General features: G+C 47.5%; 1 protein-coding gene and 2 long non-coding RNA genes across 47 annotated transcripts in view; 1 reads left to right on the plus strand and 2 right to left on the minus strand.

Moving 5' to 3' along the window:
* Nucleotides 1-17,658, minus strand: part of ACO2 (aconitase 2) — an 83,109-nt gene that overhangs the window by 40,699 nt on the left and 24,752 nt on the right.
* On the minus strand, nt 2,064-14,281 carry LOC144331649 (uncharacterized). The gene is made up of 3 exons (XR_013398991.1): nt 14,181-14,281; nt 5,565-7,975; nt 2,064-3,849 (listed from the first exon to the last, which is right to left on the minus strand). It is a non-coding gene; the product is annotated as an uncharacterized LOC144331649 (long non-coding RNA).
* On the plus strand, nt 4,965-10,304 carry LOC144331669 (uncharacterized). The gene is made up of 2 exons (XR_013399012.1): nt 4,965-5,200; nt 7,835-10,304. It is a non-coding gene; the product is annotated as an uncharacterized LOC144331669 (long non-coding RNA).

Raw genomic sequence — 17,658 nt, forward strand, 5'->3', positions numbered from 1 at the left:
TTAGATTTGACGACAAGTTTTTTTCTTTCTTTTTTTTTCTTTGAGACGGAGTCTTGCTCTGTCGCCCAGGCCGGAGTACAGTGGCGCAATCTCAGCTCACTGCAACCTCTGCCTCCCGGGTTTAAGCGATTCTCCTGCCTTAGCCTTCTGAGTAGCTGAGACGACAGGCATGTGCTACCACACCCAGCTAATGTTTGTATTTTTTGTAAAGACAGAGTTTCACCATGTTGGCCAGGCTGGTCTTGAACTCCTCACCTCAGGTGATCCATCCGCCTCAGCCTCCCAAAGTGCTAAGATTACAGGCGTGAGGCACCGTGCCCAGCCTGTAACTTTTAAATGTTGCATGATATACGCATTTCTTTTGTAATCAGAAAAAGAAAAAATAAACCAGGCAAATAGGTGAAGAAAAGCATACTCCTTAAAGTGCAGAGTAGCATAATTGTTCAGTGGCAATTTGACAATAATCAAAAGCGTTTTGGTTTTTGGAAATGTGCAAACCCTTTGTTTCAGCAAGTTTACCTACAGGAAGTTATCATTATGAAGGAAAAGGAAAAAAAAATGTACCTTTACAATAGCAGAATCTGATTACCACCATTTTAACCCAGAGATCAAACGCGGCACCACCAACAGCAGGACCACCCGACACCAGGGCCTCCTGGTGACCCGGCCTCACCTACGAAGAATTCTTGTCCAGAATGTTTAACCTGCATGTAAGAAAGCTTTGGAAACTTACCGCCAGAGTAAGGGAAATGCAAGGAGACAAAAGAACAATGAAACCCAGAAAGTGGACATTCTACAGGAAAACTGGCCTGGTCTCTTCAAAGAGTCAATGTCCTGGGGAAGAAAGGGCTGGGGCAGGGAGTGGCGGTGCTGCTGTAGATTAAGAGAGACATAAATGGAAAAACCAATGCAATGTATGTTTTTTTATCAGATCTTGATTTGGAAAAAGATACCTATCAAAGACATTTTGGAAGAAATTAAGAATGTGGTCTGGGTATTACTATTAAGAGCATTACTATTTGGCTAGTGCAGGGCTCGCAAAACCTGTAATCCCAGCACTTTGGGAGGCTGAGGCAGAAGGATGGTTTGACCCCAGGAGTTTGAGACCAGCCTGGACAATATAGTAAGACCCTGTCTCCACAAAGAATAAACAAAATTAGCCAAGCATGGTGGCACACACCTGTAGTCCCAGTTCCTTGAGATGCTGAGGTGGGAGGACAGCTTTAGCCCAGAAGGTCAAGGATGCAGTGGGCTGTGATCATGTGTACCACTGCACTCCAGCCTGGACCACAGAGCAAGATCTTATCTCAAAAAAAGGGGGAGGAGGGGGAACTGGATTATTCCAGCTATATCAAAATCACTTGGGAGGTTTTGTAAAAACTCAGCTTCTAGGTCCTATCACTCCCAGAGCTCTGAATCAGATCACCTGCAGTAGGGCCTAAGCATCAGTAAAAGATTACCCGGTTACTCTGAGATAGCCACATCTGGTCATCACTGGACCTGATGTTCTCCAAAGTTCCTTCCAGCCCACAGTCTATAAATATTCCTCCCCAGCAAGGCAGGCTCACCAATAAACCCCCTTAATCCCCAAAGGCCTGGGGGAAAGCACAGTAATGTCAGAATGGATTTATCTGAATCAAGGAAGAAACCCCCAGAATCCAGGCCCTTCTGGCTTAGCCACAGCCTTCACCTTCAAGTACAAGCAGGGAAGGAAGCAACGAGCTACACATGTGCACATGTGAAATGCAACCCAGTGTTTTGCCCCAGAATGCACATGAGACTCAGAACCGCACTCGATTATGATCAGGCCCCGGGCTGGTCACACAGCTTACTCTTTCTTCTATAAAACAGGGAGAATGGTCGGGCACAGCGGTTCCTGCCTGTAATCCCAGCAGTTTGGGAGGCCAAGGTGGGCGGATCACCTGAGGTCGGGAGTTCGAGACCAGCCTGACACACACGGACAAACCCCCATCGCTACCAAAAATACAAAATTAGCCGGGCTTGGTGGCACATGTCTATAATCCCAGCTACTTGGGAAGGCTGAGGCAGGAGAATCGCTTGAACCTGAGAGGTGGAGGTTGCGGTGAGCCGAGATCACGTCATTGCACTCCAGCCTGGGCAACAAAAGTAAAACTCCATCTCAAAAAAAAAAAAAAAATCAGGGAGAATGATCCCTCTAGTCTACCTCACTTAACAAAGAATTCATTTAACAATGAATACCTTCCTAGGTGCCAAATGCTGTTACCATGAGGCTTCCAAGCTTTTCCAAGTTAAGGCACATGAACAAAATAATACATTTGGACACCGCAGAGCAGTAAGCAGACTAACCTGCTACCAGGAGGCAACCGGCAGGTTCAGCATGTCACCCTGCTAGGGTGGGGTAAGGCCAGGGCTATCTTGGCACACCCATGTCCCATCTGCTATACTGCACCTGAGGGATGCTTAGTTGTACCACACTGGACACTGAGAACACCACCATGGGGTCCCTACCATCAGGATTACCATCTGGTAGAATAAGAAAGACTGTAGTATTATAGTTATAGTTGCTATTGTGCACATTAGGTGCAAGATTCAGTGAGGCCACAGAAATATGGGCAATCAAGCACAAAAGAAGCCAAGATTTTATCAGATCATGAACTCAAACCAGATCATGTTTGAGTTCAAGTTCAAAAAAACTGGCTAGAGATGTCTATATTTTGAAGGTGATAACAGTAGGATTTGCTGAAAAGTTGGCCAAGGGGTGTGAGAGAAGGAGTCAAGAATATCACTTAGGTTTTGGACCTAAGTAACTGGAAGAATGGGTTGCTATAAACGAAATGGGGAAGGCAACCAGAAAAGCCGACATGCAGGGTGACACCAGGAGTTTGGTTCTGGACATTGGACTATCTGATACCCAAGTGGAGAGGCCAAAGAGGCAGGTAGATTCTCATCCTAGATAAGCAGCCCTCTAGAGCTCTGTTAATTTGATGATTCATCTAGAAGTATAGATTATCACAACCCAAGATGACCCCAGATCACCAGGAATTTTTTCGTTTGACAGATGAGGATATGAATGCCAAGGTCACATACCTAGTTAACAGTAGTTAGGGGCAGAATTCAAGCCCTCCAATTCTCAAGTCAATGCTTTCCCTCCCATACTACCTCCCCAATTTAAACTAACGTCTTCCTGATTCATTAAGTATTTCTCCAGTCCCAGACTATGTGTTGTGGTGCCTGAATTTTAGATGAGAAAACATGTCAAGTAATCACTTATGGGACTGTGTAAGTGACTGTAAGAGAAGTGCTATGACAGAAAAGTTAAGCTGCTATAACAGCATAAAGCTGGACAGCCTAATCTAGAATTGGGGAAGGGTTTCTCCAATAAAGTGATGTTTGATCTGAGGCTAAACAAATGGGCTTTAGGGGAACGAGTCCAGGGAATCTGGCACAGAGAGAATAGCATATGCAAGAAAGCACTTGCAACTGAAAGAAAAGAAAACCAGCCAAGCATGGTGGCTCATGCCTGTAATCTCAGCACTCTGGGAGGCCAAGGTGGGTGAATCACCTGAGGACAGGAGTTCGAGACCAGCCTGGCCAACATGGTGGAACCCTGTGTCTATTAAAAACACAAAAATTAGCCAGATGTAGTGGTGGGAGCATGTAATCCCAGCTACTTGGGAGGCTGAGGCAGGAGAATCGCTGGAACCTGGGAGACGGAGACTGCAGTGAGCTGAGACCACGCCACTGCACTCCTGCTGAGGCAGGAGGATCGCTTGAGCTCAGGAGTTCAAGATCAGCCTGGGCAACATAGTGAGACCTAGTCGCTATTTAAAAAAAAAAAAATTACCGGCCGGGCGCGGTGGCTCACGCCTGTAATCCCAGCACTTTGGGAGGCCAAGGCGGGCAGATCACGAGGTCAAGAGTTCGAGACCAGCCTGGCCAACATGGCAAAACCCTGTCTCTACTAAAAACAAAAATTAGCTGGGTGTGGCGGCGGGTGCCTGTAATCCCAGCTACTCGGGAGGCTGAGGCAGGAGAATCTCTTGAACCCGGGACGCGGAGGTTGCAGTGAGCCGAGATTGCGCCATTGCACTCCAGCCTGGCAACTGAGCGAGACTCTGTCTCAAAAAAAAAAAAAAATTACCAGAATTTTTCCTCTGTTATAAAAAGCAAGATATATTTCATGGAGAAAATATAGAAAAGTGATAAAACACACAATTTTACAGACTCCCTGAAGCCCATCCACGGACATCTACCATCATCACCCTTCCACCAGCCTCCCTGGCCTGGTATCTTGTGGGTCCCTAATACTCAGCGACTCCAAGCAAGGCACCAAACACTAGTCTATGCTGCATCTCTCCCTCCCCACAATCCCTGGCACCATGGAATCCATTGTACTCACAATGAACAGGTGTCAGGGCTGACATTTCTGAGGAAATACAACCATGATAATACTAATCCTTATTAGTGATATTTGATATTTTTGTTTTTAATTTTTTTTAATCAGAGTAACATCTTTATGCATTATTAAAATTTAAAAACTATCATTATAAAGGAAACCAGGACTCAAGTCCCAACCCCCCATTTATCTGCCCCAAAGACAACAAACTTCAACACTTGGTGTATTTATCACAAATTCATCCTCGAACTCTCCATCAGCTACGACACTCAATATGATGAATGCGTCAGGAGATCCACCAGCCCTGTGATCTCCTGGAGCCTCTGTCTCTTTCCCCATAAGGTCTCATACCTCTCTGGAACTCACATCCATTAGTATCCTTAGAATATCCTGTCCTTCTCTTGAGTTGGATTCTTGTTTCCTGGATTCAATGGCTTTTTCTTAGATTACTCTTGTTTTGAGAGAACACATCCTCAAGTATCTGCCATCCTTCCACCTCAGCCTCCTAAAGTGCTGGGATTAGAGGCGTAAACCACCACACCCAGCACAGTATTATTTAAGGAAGGATAATGATGATGCCTTGGGCTTTTTTTTTTTTTTTTTTTCTGAGACGGAGTCTCACCTTGTTGCCCAGGCTGGAATGCAGTGGTGCAATCTCCGCTCACTGCAACCTCCGCCTCCCAGGTTCAAGCGATTCTCCTGCCCCAGCCTCCTAAGTAGCTGGGATTACAGGCGCGTGCCACAACGCTCAGCTAATTTTTGTATTTTAGTAGAGATGGGGTTTCACTATATTGGTCAGGCTGGTCTCGAACTCTTGACCTCGTGATCCACCCGCCTCGGCCTCCCAAAGTGCTGGGATTACAGGCATGAGCCACCATGCCCAGCTGGGCATATTTAAAAAAAAAATTTTTTTTTGAGACGGAGTCTCACTCTGTCGCCCATGCTGGAGTACAGTGGCACAATGTTGGCTCACTGCAACCTCTGCCTCCTGAGTTCAAGTGATTCTCCTGCCTCAGCCTCCCGAGTAGCTGGGATTACAGGCATGCACCACCACGCCCAGCTATTTTTTGTATTTTTAGTAGAGACAGGGCTTTGCCATGTTGGCCAAGCTGGTCTTGAACTCTTGACCTCAAGTGATCCGCCTGCCTTGGCCTCCCAAAGTGCTGGGACTACAGGCATAAGTCACTGCACCCAGTCATATTTTTTAAAAATAACTTTACAGAGTTCTGTTTTTATTTCCTGATTCCAAAAGTAAAACATACTCAATGCTCAGTTCAACCTCAGGCCACAGAGATATTCCTGAGATCACCCATAAGGCCATCCAACACAGTTTTCCCAAAACTGGGAAATGGGAAAATTTTTTCCCATACTTGGAGCCTACGTCTCAGGCCTGGTAAATCCCAGGCCCTCATCTAGAAGAAATACTTTCACTGTGCCCTTGCCCTCCACTTTCCACCACTTTCTGGGGAACAGAGGGGCCAAGGCAGAAAATCTCCCCTCATAACTCCCATAAGCCCCCTGGTTCAACATGACTAGGTCAGGAAGCTCACTCTCTTCCAGAAAGCGTATTCTACTGGTCACTTCTAAGATTTTAAACCAATGCTTCTTAAATCAAATGAAAATGTGCCCCCATTACATCGTTCCAGCTTTGGAGATCTGAGCTTAAATCCCAGCTCTGCCCCTTACAAGCTGTATAAACTTTATCTTATTTAATCCCTCTAAACATCACTTTTTCCCATCTGTAAGTGGGGATAATGCCTTCAGAGGCTGCAGTGAGGATGAAAGGAGAGAATCTAGATCAGTGCCTGGCACATGACAGGCCTAACTTCCTAGTCCTACCCTTTGGAACCAGATTAAATGAGGCTAGTCAGTCTTCCACAATCAACCCTTCAAATCACTGAAAACCACAATTGTGTCTTCTCCATCCCAAGCATCCCTATAGCACTTCCTCAGCCACAAAACAACTTCCTAATTTTACACCTAAGTGGGAGTCTCCCATCAGGGTGACCAGTAGCCAGACGCCCACAGATCTGTTTTGGAGTAAATATCACCTCCCGCACATCCCTGTGCCAGTGACTCTTGTGAACCTTGCTGTGCATAGCTCAGCCTCCCTGCCTGAACTTGCAGAGGCTCAGAGATGGGAAGGGTCCTGCCTAAGGTCAAAAAGCTGGCAACTTGCAGAGGTCAAGATTTTCCCCCAACCTCTGCTTCAGGCCCAGCGGCCAGATGGGCTGAGTCCTCCACGTGGGTTGTCGGTACCAACCGCTGACCCTGAGTGCCTCTGTTGGAGTCTAGCTGGAGAAGCCACAAATCTCCAGGGCTTCCAGGGAGTAAGGGAGGCCCTGCTGATCCTGCAGCTACCAACACAGGACAGTGGGCAAATGCTGAGGGAAGGGGCATCCCCACAGGAGACCCCACATGGGAGCCAGGCACCACACAGCTAGGCAAGACAAAGGAAGAAAGGACGCTGCGGGCGAGATGACAACGGCTCTCTTACCCTAACAATTGTGCCAAGTGGGACTACTACAGGTCATTCTGTCCCTTGTTCAGATGAGAAGACAGAGACTTGGACCAGATGGGAAAGTAAAGTCCACTAAAATATAAGCTCCATGGGGACAAAAAATGGTCTATTCTGGTCACAATATATTCAGAACCTAGGATAATGTCTAACACATAGAAGTTCGAAAAAGACTTACTGATGAAATGGATGAAGGCAGAGCCGTGGCACAAACACCAGCTTTCTGGATTGTGCCTTCATACTCAAGTTAAGTGCCTCTGGCAGAGGCCGTGGTGAGCAACAGCACCGGTTCAGAGCCGTGGCAGATGGCAAAAGGGCCCACCCCACGGCACATCACATGTACATCCACTCAGAACTCCCTGCAACCCCACTCGGCCAAGGTCAGATATGCTGCCCAAAGGATGGAGGTCTTCCCTTGGGACCACTTGTATTCAGAGAATACTACAATCCAAATGGACTGACTTATTCTCCGGCAGGCTTCTGCCCACCTCGTCAAGCATGGTGCACACAGCAGTGCTTGTTGGGGAGCCATGTACCCGTGAGCCCCAGCACACAGAGCAAGCTACAGAGCTGAGGGGGCTGATCCACCCAAACACGCCAGCGTCCAGGAGAGGCCAGGTCTCTTGAGACAGTTGCTTTAACAAGTGACAGGAAGTCACCAAGCACCTGTCAGAGTGCCACCATGGAAACACTCCAAGACAAGTGCCGAGTCACAGAAACAGCATCCACTCTAGGGCTGGAGGGATCTGGCTTGGAATCTCAGCTTCCCTAGCTGTGGGACCTCAGATAAGATTCTTTACCTCTCTGAGCCTTAATTTCCTCTTCTGTAACATGGGGGTAAAAGAGCAGAGATTTTGGCCAAGGGTAATGGCTCATGCCTGTAATCCCAGCACTTTAGGAAGCCGAGACAGGTGGATCACCACCACTCCTGAGCCCAGGAGTTCAAGACCAGCTTAGGCAACAAAGTCAGACCCCATCTCTACAAAAAAAATACAAAAATTAGCCAGGCATGGTGGTGTGTGTCTATAGTCTGAGCTACTCAGGAGGCTGAGGCGGGAGAATTGCTTGAACCCAGAAGTCTGAGGCTGCTGTGAGCCAAGATCGAGCCTCTGTACTGCAGCCTGGGTGACAGAGCAAGACTCCATCTCGGAAGAACAACAACAACAACAAAAAAGGCAGAGCTTTTGTGAGGATTAGAAAGACTTGTAAATACAGAGGAAAAAAGTCTAGAATGATAAACACAAAATTCCCCTGGGGACTGGGACGGGGAGAAGAGAGGTTTTCTGAATATACTGCATCCTGTAACAAAAAAATATACGAAAGGCATAGAGCTTGGTAGCTGGGTTTCTGGCAGCCATTCAATAAACATAAGCTGCTATTACTCAGTTCTCCGGGGAGAATGAGAGGCTGCTACTAAAACGTGGCCTGCCTGCGTACTGGGGAGAGGATTATAGGCAGATGTTTTTCCACTATGCCCCCTTATTCTCCCTCCCAGTCACCAAAGATCAGAGCCCCAGGGCAAGTCCCAAGCACCAGGACAGCACATCTTGGAACTGAAATGGAACTGAAAAGGCCTCATCTATCCACTCTTTCTGCATTTGAATGCCTAACACACTCACCCAACCTAGCCAAGTTGTCTCCAGCAGTGGGGAACTCATACATTATAAGGCAGCCCATTTCACAGAAGGATGACTTCAGGCTCACATCTCTTAGCAACTAACTGCCTAGCCCTTCCTGGCAGAGAAGTCTCAGGTGGACTCTAAGCGGGCAACACAGAAATGCCCATCAGTCCACACCCTCCTAAGAAGCATCTTCCCACACCTCCACTGCAGGGCTTCTAACGATTTTCTCCCCCTCCTGGTAGGCGACGCCTGGCTCCTCTCCTAAGAAACCAAAGCTAAACAATTCCCTCCTGCCAGCAGGCAGTCAGCTAGCTTGGTTGCTATGCAACTGGCAGGCACAAAAGTGATGCAGTCCTTTTCAGAGGCTTGGAAAGGGAGCAAGGCGCCGTGTCTCTCCAAGTCAGAGCCTCTAAATGGGTACCAGAGGCAGCAGGGGGTTCCTTTAAGGAATAGGCTGATGACAGATTAGCTCATGTGACTAATTCTCTTTTGCTGCCCACATCAGTCGTACACTGTGAACTGCATACAAATCCCAAGCCCTGCTCTGGCCCCACAGGCAGCAGCTCTGCACCTACACACTCGAGATGGGCACCCTCTGCAAGCTCAACAGGCAGCCCGTGAGGCTGAGCCGAAGCTCAGTCAAGGAATAAAGCTGCCTCTGTGCAACCCACCCGTCTAGCCTCTCCCCCGCCAGCCTCGCTGGTATTTAGGGCAGGAGACAATCACAGTCCCAAAGACATACACCCAAACGGGCACAGAGCCGAATGAACTGTGTCCCCTATATCCAGCCCACTCGACAGAGATCAGTTTCTACTCCCTCTGGGGAATCGGTTTGGCTGACTGATAAAAAGCCTGGGTTCTGCAGTCAAATCTGCATTCATGTGCTAGCTGTGACCTCAGATGAGCTATTTAACCTCTCTGGGACTCAGTTTCATCATTGTGAAACAGGCTACTCATATGTACTTCTTAGTGTTGTTGTGAAGGACAAATGAGGCAATATTTGTAAAACAAGACCTAGTTCTGTGACTGGCGCAGAGGGCCTGATTACTCAGCAGATGGTGGGTAATGCATTTCTCTGCTCCTCCAGGCCTGGATGGGCATCTGCCGTTGTCAGTGGGCGGACCAAACACACCACCACTACATCCATCTTCCAGGATGGGTGGCTGAGGCTGTATTTAGCCCCATCCAGCAAATCCCCCCACCTACTCCTTGCTTCAGCGCCATGTATTATAGTTATTTAGATGACTTCTCCCTCACCACCCTAAAAGCTCTTCACAGACAGGGCCCTTGTCTTAGATCAGCTCTGTGAACACACTCATGACACGGTGAGTGCTTATAAATACCACAACCACAGATACCCTGCAGAAGGTGAAGGAGCCCGGCTACAAGGAACTAAAGAAGTGTGGCATACAAAAAAATTAACCGGGTGTGGTGGTGCATGCCTCTGGTCCCAGCTACTTGGGAGGTTGAGGCAGGAGAATCGCTTGAGCCCCAGAGGCGAAGGTTGCAGTGAGCAGAGATCGTGCCACTGCACTCCCACTTGGGCTACAGAGTGAGACTCCTTCTCAAAACAAACAAACAAACAAACAAAAAAACAGAAGTGTGGCAGGGACAGGGTGGGGGTTTTAAAGGAACTCCAGATACCTCTTTGGTAAGTCCCACAAATGCCCACAGAATTAAAGCTCCCAATCAGAAACCATCTCAATCTCTCCAGGGGGAAAGCAGAAGTACTCCCCAGGCCTCAATTCACCAAGGGCCTAGACTTGAATATTTCATGATAAAAATAAATACTGCAAATATAACTCTAAAGCTCACTTCCCCAATGTTGTCCTTAGATAATTAAAAAACTAAACCAAAAGATTCATTTCTACCTCTTCCCCTAACTCTTTTAAAACAGTATTGAAAGGGTTTTCTTGGCCAGGCACGGTGGCTCACGCCTGTAATCTCAATATTTTGGGAGGCTGGGACGGGTGGACCACTTGAGGTCAGGAGTTAGAGACCAGCCTTGTCAACAGGGTGATACCCCGTCTCCACTAAAATAAAAATGCAAAAATTAGCTGGGCGTGGTGGTGCATGCCTGTGATCCCAGCTAAGTGGGAGACTGGGGCAGGAGAATCGCTTGAACCCAGTAAGTGGAGGTTGCAGTAAGATCGGGCCACTGCATCCAGACTGAGTAACAGAGTGAGACTCTGTCTTGGGGGTAAAAAAAAAAAAAAAAAAAAGGTTTCCTTCAACAACTACCACCTATCTGTTATCTGGGGAGATGATGGGAGGAACAAGCAATTCTCACAACTGGTTTTTTTTTTTTTGAGACAGTCTCGCTCTGTTGCCCAGGCTGGAGTGCCCCAGGGTGATCTCAGCTCACTGCATCCTCTGCTTCCCGAGTTCAAGTGATTCTTCTGCCTCAGCCTCCCAAGTAGCTGGTACTACAAGCCCATGCCACCTTGCCTGGCTCATTTTTGTATTTTTAGTAGAGACGGGGTTTCACTACATTGGCCAGACTGGTCTCAAACTCCTGACCTCGAGATCCACCCATCTCGGTCTCCCAAGGTGCTGGGACTACAGGCATGAGCCACTGCACCTGGCCACAACTGGTCTTTTTTAAACATATGAGCTGAGGATAAAGGCTGGGGTGATGGACGACATGGGCCATCTGCAGGGGCTGGAGACAGAAACGAATGTTTACCAAGTGCCTCTATCCTGCACCAGATTTGCCCCAAGTACTTTATCCACACAATCCCATGACTACCCTGTAAGGCAGAAGGCATTGTGCCCATTTTACGGATAAGGAAACTGAAGCTCTGGAATGCTAACTATTTTGCCCAGGGTCACGCAGCAAGGTGGAATTCCAGGCCTGGCTCCAAAGCTAGTACCCTTTCTTCTGGCCCAGGTTCTGCAAAATAAAACTAAGGAAACCATTCTCCCTACCTTTAATTTACTTGGGAGGCTGAGACAGGAGAATCAGGTTCAAGTGATTCTCCTGCCTCAGCCTCCCAAGTAAATGGGATTACAGGCACATGCTACCATGCCCAGCTAATTTTTTGTGTTTTAGTAGAGACAGGGTTTCACCATGTTGGCCAGGCTGGTATTGAACTCCTGACCCCAAGTGATCCACCCACCTCGGCCTCTCAAAGTCCTGGGATTACAGGCATGAGTCACCATGCCCAGCCCGTTCTCCCTACCTTTCAAGACTTCCAAATGAAGATATTCCACAAGGGGAAAATCTGTCCCTACTCTCAATCTTAGAAATGTCCTATTCCTTTTTTTTTTTTTTTTTTTTTTTAAGACGGAGTCTCGCTCTGTCGCCCAGGCTGGAGTGCAATGGCCGGATCTGAGCTCACTGCAAGCTCCGCCTCCCGGGTTTAGACCATTCTCCTGCCTCAGCCTCCTGAGTAGCTGGGACTACAGGCGCCCGCCACCTCGCCCGGCTAGTTTTTTGTATTTTTTAGTAGAGACGGGGTTTCACCGTGTTAGCCAGGATGGTCTCGATCTCCTGACCTCGTGATCCGCCCGTCTCGGCCTCCCAAAGTGCTGGGATTACAGGCTTGAGCCACCGCACCCGGCCAGAAATGTCCTATTCCTAAAGTAATATCAGAAACTATTCACAATGCTTTTTTTTTTTTTTTTTTTTTTTTTGAGACAGTCTCACTCTGTTGCCCAGGCTTGAGTACACTGGCACAATCTCGGCTCACTGCAAGCTCTGCCTACCAGGTTCAAGCGATTCTCGTACCTCAGCCTCCTGAGTAGCTGGGTCTACAGGCGACCACCAACACACCTGGCTAATTTTTTTCTATTTTTAGTAGTGATGGGGTTTCACCATGTTGGCCAGGCTGGTCTCGAACTCCTGACCTCAGGTGATCCGCCTGCCTCAGCCTTCCAAAGTGCTGGGATTACAGGTGTGAGCCACCACGTCTGGCTTTTTTTTTTTTTTTTTTTTTTTTTTTTTAAGACAGAGTTTCATTCTTGTTGCCCATGCTGGAGTGCAACTGCACAATCTTGACTCACTACAACCTCCACCTCCCAGGTTCAAACGATTCTCCTGTCTTAGCCTCCCAAGTAGCTGAGATTACAGGCATGCACCACCACACCTAATTTTGTATTTTAAGTACAGACGGGGTTTCACCACATTGGTCAGGCTGGTCTTGAACTCCTGACCTCAAATGATCCACCTGCCTTGGGCTCCCAAAGTGCTGGGATTATAGGCATGAGGCACCACACCCGGCTCACAGTGCTTTATAGCACATCAAACAGAGTCAAAACAACTTTTTAAATATTAGGCCTTCAGAACCTTTCTTAACCGAAGGGTAGTTATTAATTACACCGTTTTGCAGATGTGTAACTAACTGCAGGACCACAGAGTTGAGACTTTGCCCGAAGCTACACAGTAAGCCAGTGGCAGAAGTCTTCCCAAGGCTCCCGATGGTCTATCTGCCGCCTTTTTTTTTTTTGAAACAGAGTTTCACTCCTGTTGCCCAGGCTGGAGTGCAGTGGCGTGATCTCAGCTCACCACAATCTCCGCCTCCTGGGTTCAAGTGGTTCTCCTGCCTCAGCCTCCCCAGTAGCTGGGATCACAGGCATGTACGCCACGCCCAGTTAATTTTTTTTTTGTATTTTTAGTAGATAGAGACGGGGTTTCATCATATTGGCCAGGCTGGTCTCAAACTCCTGACCTTGTGATCCGCCCACCTCAGCCTCCCGAAGTGCTGGGATTACAGGCATGAGCCACCGCACCCGGCCCATTTGTTGCTTTTTAAAGGCTACAAGAAGCCTCTCTGCAATACCTTCCCTCCTTCATGCTGAGAGGCCTAGAGCCCACCACTGCCATCCAAACCAGGTGCTGGGAAAACCAGGCCCATCAAAGAAAACTGGAGCCAGGAAAGACTTAACACTGACTTTAAATACTTCCCACTGGCTGGGTGCAGTGGCTCATGCCTATAATTCCAGCACTTTGGGAGCCCAGGAGTTCAAGACCAGCTTGGGTGACATGGCAACATCCCCATCTCTACAAAAAATAAAAAATTAGTTGGGCACGGTGCTACACACCTCTAGTCCCAGCTACTAGGGAGGCTGAGGTGGGAGGATTACTTAGGCCCAGGAGGTGGAGGCTGCAGTGAGCTATCATTACACCACTGCACTGCAGCCTGGGTGACAGAATGAGGCCCTATCTCAAAAAAAAAAAAATTCTTTTTTCTTTTTTTTTTTTTTTAAATAAAAAAGGTAAGCATTTACAAGATGGCCCTCTTGGATACACACCAGGTTTCCCAATAAAACCAGATAGGACAGAGTCCACATGAAACGAGATGCTCATACTCTACTCAAGTGAGGGCCCCCGGGTAAGACACTTGACGTCATCTGGCTTTTTCACCTGTGAAATAAAGTACTTGAGAATTGATGAAAGAATCAAGAATTTATCAATGAGATTCTGCCCTTAGGTAATTTTTATAAGTACTGAGGAGGCTGGGTGCGGTGGCTCACGCCTGTAATCCCAGCACTTTGGGAGGCCGAGGCAGGCGGATCACGAGGTCAGGAGATCGGGAGACCATCCTGGCTAACACAGTGAAACCCCGTCTATACTGAAAATACAAAAAAATTAGCCGGACATGGTGGCAGGCACCTGTAGTCCCAGCTACTTGGGAGGCTGAGGCAGGAGAATAGTGTGAACATGGGAGGCGGGGCTTGCAGTGAGCCGAGATCACGCCACTGCACTCCAGCCTGGGCAGCAAAGCGAGACTCTGTCTCAAAAAAAAAAAAAAAAAAAAAAAAAAAGAAAAGAAAAAGAAAAGAAAAAAGGCCTGGCTGGGCACGGTGGCTCACGCCTGGAATCCCAGCACTTTGGGAGGTCGAGACGGGCGGATCATGAGGTCAGGAGATGGAGACCATCCTGGCTAACACGTGAAATCCTGACTCTACTAAAAATACAAAAAAAAATTAGCTGGGTGTGGTGGCGGGAGCCTGTAGTCCCAGCTACTTGGCAGGCTGAGGCAGGAGAATGGCATGAACCCAGGAAGCAGAGCTTGCAGTGAGCCGAGATCGCGCCACTGCACTCCAGCCTGGGCGACACAGCAAGACTCTGTCTCAAAAAAAAAAAAAAATTACTGTGCAAACACACGACCACTGAATTCAAGCTCACCCATCCCTCAGTTACTAAGACCCCAAACCAAGGAGTCACCCTTATTCTCTATCCCTCCCATGTGCCAACCCATCTGCCTCTGAATATATCCCAATTTAGAATACATCTCATTATCTCCACCCCCAGACCCTAGTCCCAGACACCTCTGCCATTCCTGGGATGACTCCAACAGTCCCACACTGTTCTCCCTGCCTCCTCCTTTTGACCCTCTATGGTTCATCATGCACGCAGCAGCCCGGATGATCAGATCATGTCACTCCCTGGCTTAAAATCTTCCAGTGGATTTTCACTACACTTGGATTTCCTTACCGAAGCCTGCCTGACCCTAGCCCCAGCCTCTTGGTCAGACCTTTTGCTCCTCAGGACACTGTAGCAACACTAGCCTTAGCTCTTATCCTCAACACACTCAGCTCACACCTAGATGGGTGCTCTGCACATGCTCCTTCTATTTGAAGTCTCCTCCAAAAATGCTGAACAGCTGCGTTAGTATCATCTAAGTCTCAGTTCAGATGTCACCTCTTCTACGAGGTCTTCCCCAAATATCCCAGTTAAAAATGCCATGTTCCCACCCCATTCTCTCTACTTTATCTTTCCCACAACACTCAGTAATACAATATTCTTATTTTTCTACTTATTTTCCCCAGGACTACAATTTAAGCCCCACTATTCTTGTTGACTACTGCATCCCCAGTGTCTAGAACAACACTAGGCAGTGTTAGACATTAAGCTTTTTCTTTTTTCTTCTTGAGACATTAAGCTTTTTCTTTTTTTTTTCTTGAGACAGAGTTTCATTCTTGTTGCCCAGGCTGCAGTGTAATGGCGCGATCTCGGTTCACTGCCACCTCCGCCTCCTGGGTTCAAGTGATTCTTCTGCCTCAGCCTCCTGAGTGGCTGGGATTACAGGTATGTGCCACCACACCCAGCTTATTTTGTGTTTTTATTAGTGATTGGGTTTCACCATGTTGGCCAGGCTGGTCTTGAATTTCTGATCTCAGGTGATGCACCCGCCTCGGCCTCCCAATGTGCTGGGAATACAGGCGTAAGCCACCCAGCCCGGCCAAAGCGTTCAAAGAACATTGTGAAGCAATTGGTTTGAAAGGCAATGATGTGCTCCCTTAATCCTCAGGATGGTGTCCCTGTTCCCTCTGTCCATATCTAAGATGGAAGCTTATTTAACAATTCATTCGCCGGGCGCGGTGGCTCAAGCCTGTAATCCCAGCACTTTGGGAGGCCGAGACGGGCGGATCACGAGGTCAGGAGATCGAGACCATCCTGGCTAACATGGTGAAACCCCGTCTCTACTAAAAAATACAAAAAACTAGCCGGGCGAGGTGGCGGGCGCCTGTAGTCCCAGCTACTCGGGAGGCTGAGGCAGGAGAATGGCGTAAACCCGGGAGGCGGAGCTTGCAGTGAGCCGAGATCGCGCCACTGCACTCCAGCCTGGGTGACAGAGCCAGACTCCGTCTCAAAAAAAAAAAAAAAAAAAATTCATTCATTCACTCAATTCTAGTAACAACTGATATCTGGGAAGGTTATCACAGTGACCATACAACCAGAATCATCTATTTCACAATTCAAACCAAGATTTGATTTTAAGATGGCACAGAGAATTTCTGCCAAATATTTTTGTAGGTAACTGCCATCACAAATTTACATGCAAGAGGTTACATGACTTCCCCCAAGGTCACATGAAACCTCAAAACCCCAGTTATCTCAAGGAAAAACCAAACACCTAATAAACATATTTTCAACTGCTCAACCCCTCTTGTGTACTACTCAGTCATATGCACAAAAATAAATGCTAAAAAACAGAGAGTAAATGTGGTTTTTCAAAAATCTCACCTCCTTGGCTGGTTGCAGTTGGCTCACACTTGTAATCTCAGCACTTTGGGAAGCCAAGCCAGGAGGATTGCTTGAGCACAGGAATTTGAGACCAGCCTGGGCAACATAGTGAGACCCCCATTTCTTTAAAAAACAAAACAAAACAAAAACCCACATCCTATTTTCTTGTTTCTAATCTTACTATCTGGTAGCAGGTACTGTCAAACAAGAGTACACATTCAGCTTGGCACTGTTCTGAGGTTATGGTGCATCTATGGATCCACAGGTTGAGCTCGATGCCAAAGGGAAGCAGTATAGTGCCAGCTGCTAAGCCCCCAGGCTTCGGAATCAGACATGTCCAGATTCAAATCATACCTACTAACAACTACTGATAAGGGCCTAGGCCTTATTTTGTTTTGAGACGGAGTCTCGCTCTGTCACCCAGGCTGGAGTGCAGTGGCGTGATTGCAGCTTACTGCAACCTCCGCCTCCTGGGTTCAAGGGATTCTTCTGCCTCAGCCTCCTGAGTAGCTTGGACTACAGGCGCGAGCCACCATGCCCGGCTAATTTTTGTATTTTTAGTAGAGATGGAGTTTCACCATATTGGCCAGGCTGGTCTTGAGCTCCTGACCTTGTGATACACCTGCCTCAGTCTCCCAAAGTGCTGGGATTACAGGCGTGAGCCACCGTGCCTGGCCACGTATTTATTTAGCAATTATATAGCCCTTACTTTATAACCCCAGGAAGGGTTCTAAATACTTTGCAACTATTACATGATTGAAACAGATATATTCTTTTTATTGTATCTAAAGGCAAGGAAACAGGTGCGGAGAGGTTGAGTAACTTATCCAAAACCACAGCTATATGAGTATTAGAGTTATTACAGAATTCAAATCTAGGTTGTCTGATGCCAGAGTCCATGCTCTCAACCATAACACTACGTTTGCTCTCTAATTCTGTTTCTTCATCTATAAATCAGGCTAATAAACCTGACTCATCTCGCAGAGTCATGTGAAATTAGTCATACACAGTAAGATAAATGCTAGGTACTCTTAGTGCTGGGAGTAACACCCATCATTCTACTATCTACCTTCACCTTTGGTCCAGCCAAGGAAAGAAAAATACCGTATTTGGCTGAGAAAGATCTCCAAGGCCCTCTGCAGTCAGGTACATTAGAATACAGTGGAAG

The sequence above is a fragment of the Macaca mulatta genome, chromosome 10, assembly GCF_049350105.2.
Source record: "Macaca mulatta isolate MMU2019108-1 chromosome 10, T2T-MMU8v2.0, whole genome shotgun sequence".
NCBI lineage: Eukaryota > Metazoa > Chordata > Mammalia > Primates > Cercopithecidae > Macaca > Macaca mulatta.